Consider the following 15,125-nt stretch of genomic DNA (forward strand, 5'->3'; position numbering starts at 1 on the left):
CAGGGTGTCAGTATTGGCTGCAGAGTGTTGGCACAAAAAAGAGGATTTCTCCAGGAACTGCAGAGAACCAGCACCCAGTTCAGAGTCACCTTCCCCGCTGTGACTGTGGCCATTTTTAACTTGATACTCTCAAACCAGCCCATCTGTCAACAGACCAATGTTATGTAGATGTGTGCTACTATTAGAAAGGAGCTGTCACCATAATGTAAGGTTTGCCAATCCTTTGAATCTCCCTGCAGTTGGGCATTCCCACACACATACTGGTAGTATTCATGGAAACTGTGTTACCCTTTTCTCCCTACATCGGTACCTGCAGCTCATACACAGAAAACACGCAGTTCCCAAAATACTGAACTACCCCCATAGCAAATTGATTCATGTTTATGGAGATTAGTTTAGAAAAGTCTGTCTTCCAAGAATTTAAGAGACTCATCAGCTTCCTAATTTAAAACTGAAATTTACATTATGATGTAGGCACACACAAACTACCTATGTTTTAAACAACAGCAGCCTGCCTGCTTTTTTTCCAGAAGACTCTGCACATCTTTTCCAGTAAGCTGTGATATGTTAATTGCTGCTTATTTAATTAATTAAATTGTTAATTAATTATGTTAATTACAGAAGGAACAGCTGAACTCCTGATAAGCAGGTGCAAGAAAAAAGTAGGGTATGGTTTTAGGCTCCCTGGTAGGTCTGTGGCAGCAAGGGATACCCCCCCTTTTCAAGTTTTATTTGCACACCATATCTGCAAGAACAAGGGGCATATTTCAGCCAAACATTCTCATCTACATACAAAGCACATGAATTCAGCACAGGGATGTACTGGGAGGAGAGGGAGTCATGTTTCAGGTGTCTGCCTGCTTAAATGCTTTCAGGTTGCCTCTTCCCGTCCTAGTTTGAAGTATAGGGTAGCACTGGAAACATCCCAGATGAGTGTGGAAAACAACATCGAGGGGCTGAGGGAGTAGAAAAATAACCCTCGGATGCTTTTCCTCCTGCTTCCCCCCACCTATGTAAATGAGCTCCTCAGATGCCTCACCTACAGTCACCCAGTAATCCCAGTGCAAGAAGGATCAGAGAAAGGGGGTGGAGGATATAGAAACCAGCACTGAAAGTAGAAACCAACAGCAAGTTCATAAGCATGGGACTCCTCCTTTCTGTGGTAATATTGGCTTTAAAAGAAAACTGGTTGAACTACAGCTTTAGTGCATTATAACAAGATAATCTAGAATCCTTCTGCACACAACCTGTCTTGCCTGTTTGGCATGCTTATTGGTTTTAAGCAGGATGATTGCATGTTAAGTGGATGAGGTTTATTGTTACTTGCCAGGTTTCTTGTGTCTATTGTGTCTATTTCATTAATTTTTAATTTTATGCAGCTTTTGCATACCCAGCCAATTTGAATAAACAAGCTAAGCTGGACAGGTCAATGTCAATATATACAGACATCTAAATTTTAGTTATACATTAGTTTTATTAGGAGTAATACCTTGGGTGAGGGGGAAAAAAAAATTTAAAAAGCTTTCATAGTCTTAAGAAAGGAAGATTTGTTCCCACGATGTAAATTTAAAGGACTATGCTAAACTTAAAAAGGACTATGCTTTGAATCTATACACAGAAGCAGCTCAATCAACACCTGAGAGAAGGGATAGAAATCTTGGGTGTTGTGGTAGAATAATTTGGGGTTTTCAGGGAATGGAAGAGGGTTAGGAATGTTGGGTGTTGTGGTAGAGTAATTTGGGGTTTTGAGGGAATGGAAAAGGATTTGTAGAAACTTTAATCCTACAGGCAGAGAGATGCTCTCAACAGAACTTACTCAGAAATGAGCTTACCACTGACACAGAAGCTTCAAGGTCTGCCAAAAGGGAATGAACAGAGGTAGAAGGTGAGCAGGAACTCTGATGGAGTGTGGTCTTGAACAGTATTTGCCTTCTCATTAACTCTGCCAGCTACCTCTTAATTTCCTGGCCAAATCTATAATTCACTCAGTTCCATACCAAAATTTCCAGTTCTTTTGCCTCAACTCTGAGGTAAAAGTAGAATCTATCATAGGATCTTTTTCCTTGTTCTGACTGCTCCTCTTAAGCTAAGGAAACCTCAGAAAAGAAGGTGGGTAACTTTTTGAGGCACCCTGTCCTACATGCTCCCTGCATTTTCAGGTCTGATATGCAAGAGGAAGTGGTCAGCAAGTGCTGCTCAAAGGTCTGACTGCCCACAGTACTGACTCCACATACACAGAAAACTGAGCTGCCTTTGCAAAGACAAAATTTTTCATCCTCCTTTTTAGGTTATTCTGCTGTTCTACTGACAGGCTGAACGAGGTTCTGTGGTGACATCTCGGGGGGGGGGGGGGGGTTTCTTTTGTTTGTTTTATAAAACCGTTTTCCCCATCCTTGGAAATAGCTCAGATTTCCAGCACATACAGCAGCATATTCTGTCCATGTAGCTGCTCTCCAAATAGCAGCCAACACTGCACTATGCTTTGTTTCACTTAAAGGGCCACTGTAAAACAACACTGGCAATTTTGTTTGAAGTTCCATATACTGCTCTGATGCTGGAGAATGTATTCCTGCCAAATCTGACAGAACAGCAAAATTCCTAATCAAATCAAAGCAGAGGTGGGGGAAAAAAGGACTCTTCCTCTCTAGCTAGCTACCCCTTAAGCAAGGAGGAGGAAGCAGATCTGGAGGTGAAAGGGTATCTTTCTCCACAGGACAATAGTCAATATTATGAATAAAATCAAATATCCATTTATATATCATGGAGCACAATGCTAATCACCTGGAATCACGGTAAGACTAACAGTGTTCTCTCCCCTGAAGCACTGCTGGCAAACAGTATTTCTGTGGGAAGACCAGACTGACAACAAGGAGCTGACAGGTTCTGTCTTTCAGGTCTTGGTCAAACTCTGAATCCCTGACATAGAAGGCGCTGCCACTTACCCAGCCCTCTGTGCCTCCCTACCCGTCAGTGACACCCTACACAAAAACGTGTCTATTCTGGCATCCCTTGCCAAAACCCTGCCAAACTAATTCTTTTTAATCCTCCATCTCCTTTCAGGTCACCTCTGTGCCATGAAAGCATGGAAGTGATGTTTCAACCACCTGACCGCTCCAGAAGGAAAACTAGTAAATATTTTGGCAATACTGCTGATCCAATTTAACATTTGTTTACAAGGCACTTTGCCTCAGGCATATGCCTGTATATTCAACATAAACAGGGACTCACTGATGCAATTCAAACCTTTCACTGATGCAACTTGGAGATTGCTGCAAAGCTTTTAAAGCTGTTGACATTATTATTAATTAGGGCTCCTTGGATATCAGACCAAGTAACCTTTCAGCAACGTCTGGATCATAGTGTCTCTGCTTAGAAACATTCTGACAATCCTACAGCTGCTTTGCACATGCTTCTGACTTCTCAGTCTGCTTACCTGCGTGTGTCTCTCCATCTCCAAGGTCACAGTAACCAGATATTGCCTCCCTGTTTTATTGCTGACAGGGAGATAAACTGTCCTTTTGCACTCTGATTCTTCTAGGATCAAAGTACTTTGCACTTTGACCTGGCTATGGCTAAGCAGCATGGCCTGCCTGCTCACTCCATATTCTGATCCTGGACCTTATCCCTTCCTTTACAAGCAAATGAGAAAGTCTTGGATCCAGATAAAGAAGTAGTAATGTATTTAAAAGAACTCTCATAACAGTGACTGAGCAGGGCTCACATTCCAAAGAACTAGTCACTATATAAATGCTGTATCAAGTTCACAGGAGGACTATCCTGCAAAAAAATGATAGGTTTAATTTTCAGCTTGCTGCTTAGCTATAAAGTTCTTTATTATTAAAAAAAATTAAATATAATTTACATAATTATTTATTACATCATACAGATCTATCAGGGCTCTCTGAAAATCCAAACATTTACACTACTTCCACTTTCGGCTGGACTGAAGGGGAGGTATGTTTAAGCAACAGTTGAAATCTAGCCTGATTTCATCTTTCACAAGGCCTTTTTGATCTGTATTCATCGTACCTTTCCAGGTGGCCTCAGTATAAACATCTGAAGAACATTTCCTAATACTGATATTATAAATCTGCCGACACAGCTTTCAGCTTTGCCCCTAGTTTTCCACTGCATTTTCATTATTTTCCAAATCATCATTATATAGCTGGAAGTATTTTGTCACAGTTTTCTTCCAAAACCTCATTTAATTGCTTTCCAGTTTTTCCCTTACCTTCCCCTCTTCTGGCATCCAGCCTCACTGCTTAAATACATTTACAGATATTTCCTCATACAGTCTAGTCCATAAAATCACGTTGCTGCTCAAGCACACACAACAATTCTTTCTTCACTCTTTTGCACATCTTGGTCTTCGTTGGCCATTTCACCTTTGCCTTGCTGCCATGTGTCCAAAGCACCATTTTAAAAGCAGTCCCCTCTAGTCCAAATATGTGACCTTCCCTGAGTTTGCTTCCCGTTTCTGAGGTCACTGTACTATGCACAAAAATGCTGCATGTACTATTTTTACTTACACTGGCTCACCAACCTTACACTCACCAGCTCAAGGATTTCCTCCACATTCAGCCTGCAGCCTTCACACCAGTGACATGTACAGCAAAGGCTGAAGAGCCTTGTACTTATCTGTGCCACCTTCTATCAACCTCCCTTCTGTAACAGCCTCTGTCCTCACTTGATTTGCAGGTATTTTCTCTTGTGATGACAAGAGATGAAGACATTCCCTTAGTTACCTTTCTAGGCCATTTGCACTAACTGTGCTATACAGTATAACTTCAGTTGACTGAGCTGACAAAGCTCTTGAGGCACATGAAATGATAGAAGTAATCACTGTTAAAGAGAAAAGGCTTCATCGTAAGAGTCCCTGCTAAATGACAGGGAAACAGTATTTCACAGGGAAGCAGACCAGCATTTGGCTCTGATACAAGACTTCTCTCAAAAACAGACTTTCTTGCTGTGACAGGAGAGGGAATCTTAAAGAAAAAATTAGGGTAACCTGTATTTTATCCAAGTCTCACAGTCAAGCCACCAAGTCATCACAGGGACACCTATTCATGGCTCGAGGATGAACATGTTAAAAGAATACCTAAGCTCTATGGTTGACTGAAGAAAGCTCCCTGCAGCTGAGAAGACAAACCTGTTCTTCAGCTCAGATCACAGTGTTTGTAAGTCTGGAATCTCAAATGTTTTTCTAAACATCAAGATGTACCCACTGCCAGATACACATCTCTGCAGCAGTGACGCCTATATCGAGTCCAAAAATCTCATGTCCCTAGGAAAATTTGCACTGACAAATAGAAGCTTAAAGAAATACATTGGTCCAGATAATACTAAGCTGCTGTGTCGATGCCAGGGAGTCAGATGGGATTGTAGCTGTTCTCAGAGTAGTAATACAGAATGTCACTATACTCTGACTTCTTGCAGCAAGAGAGAGGCCTGCCAAGTGTAACAAAAGTTTGCCAAACAAAACTAGTCAGCATGTGTTACAAGAGCTTTAGCACAGGTTCAGAAGATGTACAGAAATTAGGCACAAAAACCCCAAAACCTTTTAAAAGCCTGACAGTAATTGTGACTCTACTAATTTCCACTACTAAAAAGAGTTGAGAGAAATACACAGAAGAAGTTGGATACTACTGTTTTCCCTTTAGTACAAAAGCTTGGCATTGGTCATCAAACAAAGGTCCTGTTTTGATAACTTTAGTAGTTTCTAGCATCACCAATTCAGGAAAGTAACAAGTTCAATTACTACAGAATATTCCATACCTACAGTCAAACAAATCCTCCAATTTTTTACCAAACTAAAGTGAATTTACAATTAGCAAGACAGCAGTACCACTGATAGTTTGTAAATCCACTTGTGTGACAAAAACCCCTCGATTTTTCTTTTGCATTTTGTTTTTCTTCGTTGCCCAGTGTAATGCAGAAGCAGAGCCCAAAATAGAGCACCCATTTATTTTAAACAAACCATTTATTGATAGGAATCTGTGCACATATCTCTGCCATTAACTTGATCTCAGTCAAACCACAAAGGCAAAAAGAGACTACAGGCTTATTTTGAGAGAAAGCACAAATTCATCAGAGGACTATTGTTCCACAGTTTGAGATGAGAGATAATCAGGCACAACCCAGGGTGGGGAAGCTGACTGATTTTGTAACAAGTTCAGCAGAATGTACCCCTATAAATTTTCCCCTGCAATCAAGAACAAGGACCATGGACACCAGGTAAGTGTTGTTTTATCACAACCTCAGTAAATAGCTCAACTATGTAATTTATACCTGAGCCTAATATCACAGTCAGGAAAGAAAAACAAATATTGAGTTTGAAGTACAGAACTGGGAGCTTATTCTTAATTTACAATGTTAGCTATTCCTCAGTTCACTGAGCAACCTTGAGCATGGTACTTCCTTTCATTCATTTCCTCTCTGGCTGTATCCATAAAATGGAGATGATATTCCTGTCTACCTGCCACAAAACTGGAAGACTGACATCTGCAAATGACTGTTGTAACATCCAGAGATAATATATAATCAGATACTGTATCTGTGTTCCTATTTTCCTATTTAATTTTTAATACTTACGGTTAAATATACCCTATGTTACTATGGGTTTACCCCGTATGAAAGATAATGATATTTACATAATCTGCAGATGCTTTTGAAGCAGAAAACACTTTGAACTGAGTTTTCCTGACATACAATTGCACCTTCAGTCTTTTACAGTATATAAACAGTTTGGTACTGAGCACAGAGTCCCTCCACTACACCAATAACGTCATCATTGGTACTCATCAAACACATTTGTTGGCTTTGTTTTTCAAAATCCGTATGGGAACCTTGACAGAAAGTTCTGTTTGAGGCAGAAATAATTTCTTTACATATCCTTTATAAATCTTTGAAATAAATATTACTGTACATGAGCAAGGAAGTCTGTCTCACTTTCAGAACAGACCCCATTGGCATACAATTATTGCTACTATAATCACAGTTACAGCACTAAAATTTGACCACAAACACAAATAAGAAGAGAGCAAGGAGCATGAAGGAGCCACATTTTGCTTACTTGAAGATATTTCAGCTTTTATAAACTGATACAGTTAATAACTTTCAGCAAAAGTTCTAAATAGTTTCTTGTTATTTAAGACTTCATGAAACTGCTCTTCTTGAGAATGAGGTTCTCCTTCTTACACAAGTAACTAATTAAATACACCACACAATTTCTTATGTCTCATCATTGCCTGTAAAGGTTAGGAAGCACAAGAATTGGATTTGCAGGACTTAATTGCAGGCAGCTCATGTGTGAAGTTACAAACTGACATCAGTGAGTCAGTGTTAGACACACTGTCAGCTGTGGATTAGTTAACAAAGCAAGGCTGTCTCGGGATCCATTACTCCAGCGGATGTTTCACAGCTCTCTCCTCCCCTCAACCCCTAATCCCACAAGACCATCAAACAGAAGGCCCCCACCTTGCAGGGCTTCTGCCCAGCACAAAGGGCCCTGGGGCCACCTCAGAGCACTTCCAGGCCAAGTACAGGGAGGGTCAACAGCTGTGCTGGCTCCCAGACACAGGAAGCACATGGACAGGAGAAGAGGTCCCTATAATTTGGACATGGCCTTAGCCAAACCCTACTGGGAACAGGATGCTCTGGTGTCTTGCATACAGAATCCCAACAACTGCAGCAAACAGAAGCCCTACCATACAACTAGAGTTCCTTTCTCTAATCATTACCAATGGTTATTAAAGGGTTATGAGGAAGCATTCCCTATGGATCTGAGACTTTAAACATCTCTTTTCTGTTAGTGCCATCGATAATAATTTGCAGTTCTCATTTTTAGATTTCATGTAACACAGCAACATCTGTGCATGTGTGTGTATTAACACCCCAACACTCCCCAGGCACAGGCAGTGAAATCCATCACTGAAATACATTTAACTTTCCCCTGCTGCCAACATCAGTAAATACGTGTTCAGAGGGATGTCTCAGAGGTGTCTCACAACGATTTTAAGTGATGCACTCTTGTTCTCTAGGCATGTTAATACTGGACTTATGCCAGCCCAGTTATTTGAAGAACAGTAAATCAGCACCTGTCTCTCAGTATCAGCTATGAATGAGCTTACACAAACGGGCATGTTTGCCAGCTGGCAAAACGCAGAAAATCCCAGAGCTGCCAACCCAGCACATCTCCACCCAGAACAGAAAACTAAACAGATCTCATTTAACTGCGATTGAGAAATTATTATGGAAAACAAGACAAAAAGCACACAAACATTTCAGTGCCAAGGGAATCTTGCCACCTGCTTTGCCCCTGGGAAACTGCACAATGATACTCAGATTGGCACAACTTTTCCTCCTGAACAAAATCAAAGGCCCAAAGGACTCTGAACTACAGCAGTCACTGTACTAAACACAAAATCCAACCAGGGGGTTATCTCCTATTGCAAGGTCCCACTTGTTACAGTATCAGAGTCTCTTTCTGACTGTTGACAGAATTTGTGAGCATTCTCTCTACTTGTGAGGGCAACAAAGACTTATCTCAGACATTCAAAACATATCAGTTGTTCAGCGAGGCTCAGGAGAGGCCAAGTTTCCAAACAGGTGATAAATACATTTCAAAATAGACAATTTTACATTAAACTAAGTTCCTTTTTTTGACTGAGTAAAAAAGGAAACTCTTTTAGCATCGGATTTGTTTCAGTGATTTTTGTTCTGGCTTTTTAGTAAACAAACAAACACCTCACTTTCAAGAGTAGTTCTGCCATACTTTCCAAATATTTCTTGAACAGAGGAGCTGGTTGACCCAACCAGAGAAAGTGAAATATAGTATAAGAACTTTGACCCGTTTTTTTATTTGCTTCACTCAGTATAGTTCTAGACTTTACTTGCAGTGAGACCAAGTAGGACTACAGGAAGAAGTGTTACAGAAATTTCCTAAAGTTTTTCAACACCACTACAAAAGGCTTTCATTAAATCTGCTACCTGGTGATGTCTTTTGAGTCAATCTCAGTGTTTCCTCAGCTGGTGTTTTAGGGTGATCATAACATGTATATCTTTAGACTTCTAGCCAGAAAATAAATAAATAACTAACAGAACTTGTTTCAGACAAATGTGAAAACTCCATTCCACTTTGTATTTCAAAGCATTCTCAAATCTGCTAAATGTAAGAGTGCCCTACAAATCAGATTGCAGATATCACTAAAATTCAGAATTGCCTAAGAGGGGAGGAAGTATTTTGCCCCAATGGTGCAATCCATGAAGAATAGCGACATGGATGAGGTTTTTAATTCCTATATTAATGATCTGTTGGAGTAAGGCCTATTTATTACTACTTCTCCCCACAGCCCATGCCCTATAAAAGCATTTGCTAATTAAGTGACAAGGACTAGGATGACAGCAACTTGGCACCTCAGTACCAAAAAAATCATTAGCAAGAGGAAGACAACTGTCTGGTTAAGTGGTTACCATACAAATCATCTTAGCAGTTGGCAGAAGGGCTCCAAAAGGCTGATACTTAACACACCAGTATGAGACAAACCAAACTCACAAGACTTCTACTTTGACTGAGAAAGGACCAGCACCCTCAGGATTTATGCCTCATCTCAGTTCCAGAATGGTGCTTCTTCCTACTCCTGACAAGAATCAGAGTAGAAAGTCAGATTAGAACCACCTCGCTGATACAACTCTAGAGCTCGAAACGAAGTTTCAGAATTATTCTGTCCTTCTTGGCCAGTTTACATAATACCCAGTGACTGTATTCCCAAACAATTAGTAGTTTGCTTTAACACTAAGTTCACAGAAGGGACCCTAAGCCTCAAATATCTCACTTCTGTCATCTTGAGCAAGGTGAAAGAGTTTCAGCCACTAGTCAAAAGGGAAAGATTTTCAGCCTAAAAATGAGTCCAAAAGGCACACATGGACAAGAAGACTTACTGTCTTTCTAACAGGCATCATATCACACAAGGAGGGCAGGGACAACTCCAATGGCTCTGCCCCACTGAGAGAGAGGAACAGTGCCCCACACCTGGGTGAGGGAAGACATGCCCTGGTCAACTGGGAGTCACTTGTCAGTCACAAAGCATATTCCCCATGCCCACAAGATGAAATATTAGATCTGCATAACCAATATATAGGATGACCCACTTACTCATTTCCTACTCCTTTTCCACCCTACAAGGATGACTTCTGCCACTGTGGAGATGGAGGAGATACGAGGAAATCATTTACAGATGATGGAAGGAAAATCTTCCAGATGCTTTCTCACTTCCCTGGTAGATTTTTACCATCCCTTTGCAAAGAGCTTCTGCCCTTCCAGCTCAAGCAGGTAAAGGGAATGTCCATGCACATCATTTTCACAGGACATGAGAGCAGCCTAATCTATTGTTGGAGGCTTTTCAGTCCAGTGTGGTTATGATGCAAACACTCCTCTCTTGCTCAATAAAACTGATTCTTCAGAGATACCTGGGAGTTGGTATCTCCCATTGCAGTCTCTACTATCAGCTTTAAAAAACAGGTTAAGGAGTTGTCCACAAAGAATGACAGATAAAAGTTCCTTTTGCCCTGGGACAAAAGGTTGAAGAGCAAAGTGACATGAAGCCTATTCCCACCCTATGCTTTTAACTCCACAAATCTATAAAGCAAAATAAAACACAAAGCTGTACAGTGTGGTAGGAAGGCCTAAAATAACATGGCAAAGCTTAATGTAAGCAAAATTTGCAGAAAGCAATTATGCCTACTGGGGAAGAACCAGTTTCCAGGAAAAAAAAAAAAAGTGCAATTATCTCCAATACAGTATTAATGACAAGAGGAAAACTCTTGTTACTGCATTATAAGTCTGGGGACGTGATACACACAGTGTTAACCAAACTATGGTTCCAACAATACCAAATATCATATGCAACAGTTCCTTTAAAGAAAATCCCCTACACACAATTAGCCTTCCTATCTTGCCCTACACAAGCTTTCTGCCTAATTAGGTTATTTTATGGGGATATTAATGTCACCTTGAAGAAGGGAATGTTGGCCTCAAGTCTGGTGACAAAGCAATGAAACTGTTAGAAAGAAAAAGCCAGAGATGTATTAAGAGTCAAATTCATGTCTTAGTTTGGTATTAACAAAAAAAGGAACTTCTTCCAGTTGTCAGTTTATGCCGAGAGTTTTGAAATAATAATAATCAAAAGGGTATGACAGGATTAAGAAAAGCTTGCCTCCAATTGAAATGCCCAGAATCTCCTTGATTTATACTGACAATTAACCCTTTCCTCCTTAAAAGAATTCAGCAGGGAAAGTACTGGCTTGACAGTCTTGAAGACTGATATCCCATTTATGAAGCAAACAGACACACACAGAGAAGAAAGTAAAAACCTGCTTGTAGAGCCCTGGGAGAGTGCTGAGGCCCTGTCCTGCAGGAAGCAGCTCTGTTCCAATTCTAATCTTGGCCATTCTGCAAAGACCAGGAACAATGCACAGATTCACACTTAGACTTAAAACGCTTCAACAATTCAAATATTGCAGCGCCTGTTTATCTGATAAAACCCAAGTTAATAAAGATTCCAGTCCTGGAAAGTGCTGTCTGCAAATTCTGAGACACTGGTTTCCAACACCTTCTCCAGTGGGATTTGCTGAGCATGGGCTGAAAAACAAGCAGCAGCTCCCTCACTTTGAATTAACATTCTATTGCCTTTTTTTCTGCACCTTTTCCATCTCCTTTTTGCAGTCATCCCCTCCCTTGAATCTGAACTGGCATTGCCTTCTATGTAAGCTCATTTATATAACTACTCAAATATCTCCTTCCTTCCTTCCTTCCACACATTCACAGACATTTTACTCTTATGACTAAATGCCACAGGAAAACAGAACCCTCTGTCAGTAATGAGTTGCTAGTAGAGTCAATAAGCAAATAGGAAGGACCAGCTGTAGAAACAACTCAAACTGGGAGGTTCTAGCTATAAAAGGATCACTTAAAAATAATAAATTATGGCCTGGAGACACCAAAGAAGGTTGTAGAATCTTATATAATGTAAGTATAACATACAAGCCAAAAGTAGCTGCCAAGAACAGATCACAAATGCTTTTGCCTGGCTTAGCTAAGGAGACTGGAGTAGTTCTTGTAACATCCCTTCCTTGCTTTACATTAATTTTAAATTTAAGTGATAAGATTAATTAAGCAAAATGCCTACTTGTTTTAAAATAGCAATATACACAGACTTCTGTAAGGCATCTGATGCTACCACAACCCACTACAACCACTAAAAGTCATAAAGTAGAAAAAAACCCCAAACCTCTCACTGAGTCTCCCTGGGAAAACCAGCTCAGTAACATCTCTCAGATCTACCACAGTCAAAGATGTTCCAGAGAGTCAGCCCACCAGCATGACAATGTGCCCATGAGACACAGTACCATAAATCTACCACTACCCAGGATCATTTATGTTTTGCACGTTAGAAGTAACAGAGCTACTGGTTTTATCCTGGGTACAAGTACTTGATAAAAATACTATATGTATATATATATATATATGTATGTGTGTGTGTGTGTGTGTGTGTTCTTCACAGTACTCCCAAGCACACCTCCACATCAGCCCCGTTTCTCCTTTCACATTAGACAGCTGGATGCTGCTTATCTTTAAAGCACCTCGAAGACATTAAATAAATACGAGAAACAGGATCCCAGCCTCGGGTACAAGGTCCATATTTGGACAGGCACACCTTCCATGATCAGGCAGCACTTCTGAAACTTGGGAGAACATAAATTTGATCACACGAATAAAGTCTAACAACTGACTAATGCACTGAGGACCATCATTCCAGAGCATTCAAACAGAAGAGTCACGGTCTTCTATTTGACTCACAAGCACAAAGAGCAGGAACACCCTGAGGATACTGACCCTTCAGCAGCCACCACCCACCTCATTAAGTCATCCAAAAGTATGATGCCCTCTCTTTGTATCTGTACTTGAACTTGCACCCTGGCAGTGCCAGTTTCACTATGCACAGAGCCCATACACCACCAAACAGCACTGGCAGATTTCCAGCCTTTGTTTCTCAAGGATTTCCATGTTGGATCATCACTAAGATTCATCATATCTTGTTTTTCATATGGCTTCAATGCATCTCTCTAGATATCTTCATAAACAAGCCAAACAAATGTGATCTAAAAGGAAATACTCTGATGTAGCCATGTAAAACCATAATCAAATGAGGAGCACGTGGATCACAGGTAAACTGCTAAGATTATCAAGACTGAAGGAACCCCTGGAAAAATTAAGAAATGCTTGAAGGGGGGCAACACCAAAAAAAGGTAAAATCTGCTGCAAAAGTGCAAAACCAGGAAAACCATGTAGCCAGAAGTTCTCCAGAAAGGATCTCAAGTTATAGGGGATCATAAACCAAGTGCCACGGTGCTGTCAGTAAATATTCTGAAATGGGAGGGCTGATTTTCATCTCAAAATATTTCTTCGGAGGCACCCATACTCACCTGCTTAGTATTTTGGATCTAGAAGGCATTTGTTTTCCTTTGTGTCTTATGCATCTTATATCCACCTTTGCCCAGCCATTATTAAACAAGTATTTCATTAACTGCTCCAAACTAGATTGCTAATATTTTGACAAAATTCAGCTTTTCTAAACTAGTTGCTGTAATACCTTGTATTCAGGTGAACATGAATGTGAAGCTTTATAGTGATGGCTAAAAAAATCGAAATGATAGTTGCACATTCTATGCTGAATAACCACAAAGTTTAATTTGTTGATGAATAAAGGTGCACCAGAAATGCTAAGAGATCATTCACAGCCCATATGACCATTAACATGAACATCTGAGCTGTGACACGCTCCTATTCCCAACCTAAGAGAAGGCAACTTCTACCCACTGCAACAGACTACTTTAAATGGAATTTCCACAGAAAAGGATGGAGGGGAAGAAATCACAGAAAACAATTGTCAGTCACACAGCAAAACAAAAATCCCAAACCCTCAAAACTGGCCAAGCATTCTTTGCTAAATCACTTGAGTGAACCCAATGTATGATACTCACAAAACAATAGACAAATACATTATTGAAAAAGCTCTGGGGACATGAGGGGTTTTTTGAGACACCTTTGTTGATTTGAAGGGAAGGCTTCATTGCACTTGGAAAGTTACTTACACAGTTAAGTCTAGAACTAGCCTGGATTTTTCCCCAGGTTCAATCATTTAGCTGGGAGCCTGCAGATGAGACTGAACTGTAACTGTGTCAAACCACGAGGTTCTCCCTCCTGGAAGCACATCAAGGTTCTTGCACGAAATCTGATCATCAGCAGAGCAGGATTAATGACAGAGGTGGTCAGGCTGATAAAGCACCAGAACAGACACCTGCTTAAATGAGCCTGGAACTGCATCTACGATAAGGTCATAATGCATCTCACCCCTCTGGGCCAAAACTGGAGAGAGACTGGTCGAAACTGAGGGGAAAGAAAAGGCTTTATCACTCATTGTCTCCCTGCAGGAGGACTGGGGTTGTTTCTGAGAAAACAGGCACCAGATACTCAGACCAGCACCACCACTGCTCCCAGAGCAATGCCACCCAGTGCAGACAGACACCACGGGTGCCTGGTTCAGCTCACTGCAGTGGGGAACGGCAGGGCAAGGTTTTTAAAGAAAGCACCCAAAGATAAACTGGAGATCAGGGACTTCTCTCCATCAGCACAAATTCTCAAACAGCTCTTTACCTCTGTATGCCACTACCTGACTCAAACAAGCCCTCTCTTAAAATAAGATATTCTTAACTGATTAATTACTATGAATGTTGGAAATTTACCTTTACTTTTAGCCACTTTCCCCACATATACCCCTAAAATCTGAAATTCACACAAATAAACCAAAGTCTGCTATTTCCTAGTCACTTAGGGATGACCCAGGTTTACCATACACATCACATCACAGCAGCTTCACCAATAAAAGCTGTAAAGATGAATTCCAGTCACACACAGAACTTTAAAAATCAGTTCATTCAACATTAAGAAATGTCTGCATACAAAACCAGTTGCTACAAAATGCATTACAGAAAGAGATTTTTTCCAAAGAGAGAAATAAGAAAAGCCCCAAACAAACAAAAAGCCCCAAACAAACAAAAAGCCCCAA

General features: G+C 40.6%; 1 protein-coding gene across 5 annotated transcripts in view; it reads right to left on the reverse strand.

The window, feature by feature from the left end:
- Positions 1–15,125, reverse strand: part of TESK2 (testis associated actin remodelling kinase 2) — a 113,216-nt gene that overhangs the window by 53,586 nt on the left and 44,505 nt on the right. The gene's annotated exons all lie outside the window — the stretch shown is intronic.

The sequence above is a fragment of the Corapipo altera genome, unplaced genomic scaffold (assembly GCF_003945725.1).
Source record: "Corapipo altera isolate COAL_440 unplaced genomic scaffold, ASM394572v1 112, whole genome shotgun sequence".
NCBI lineage: Eukaryota > Metazoa > Chordata > Aves > Passeriformes > Pipridae > Corapipo > Corapipo altera.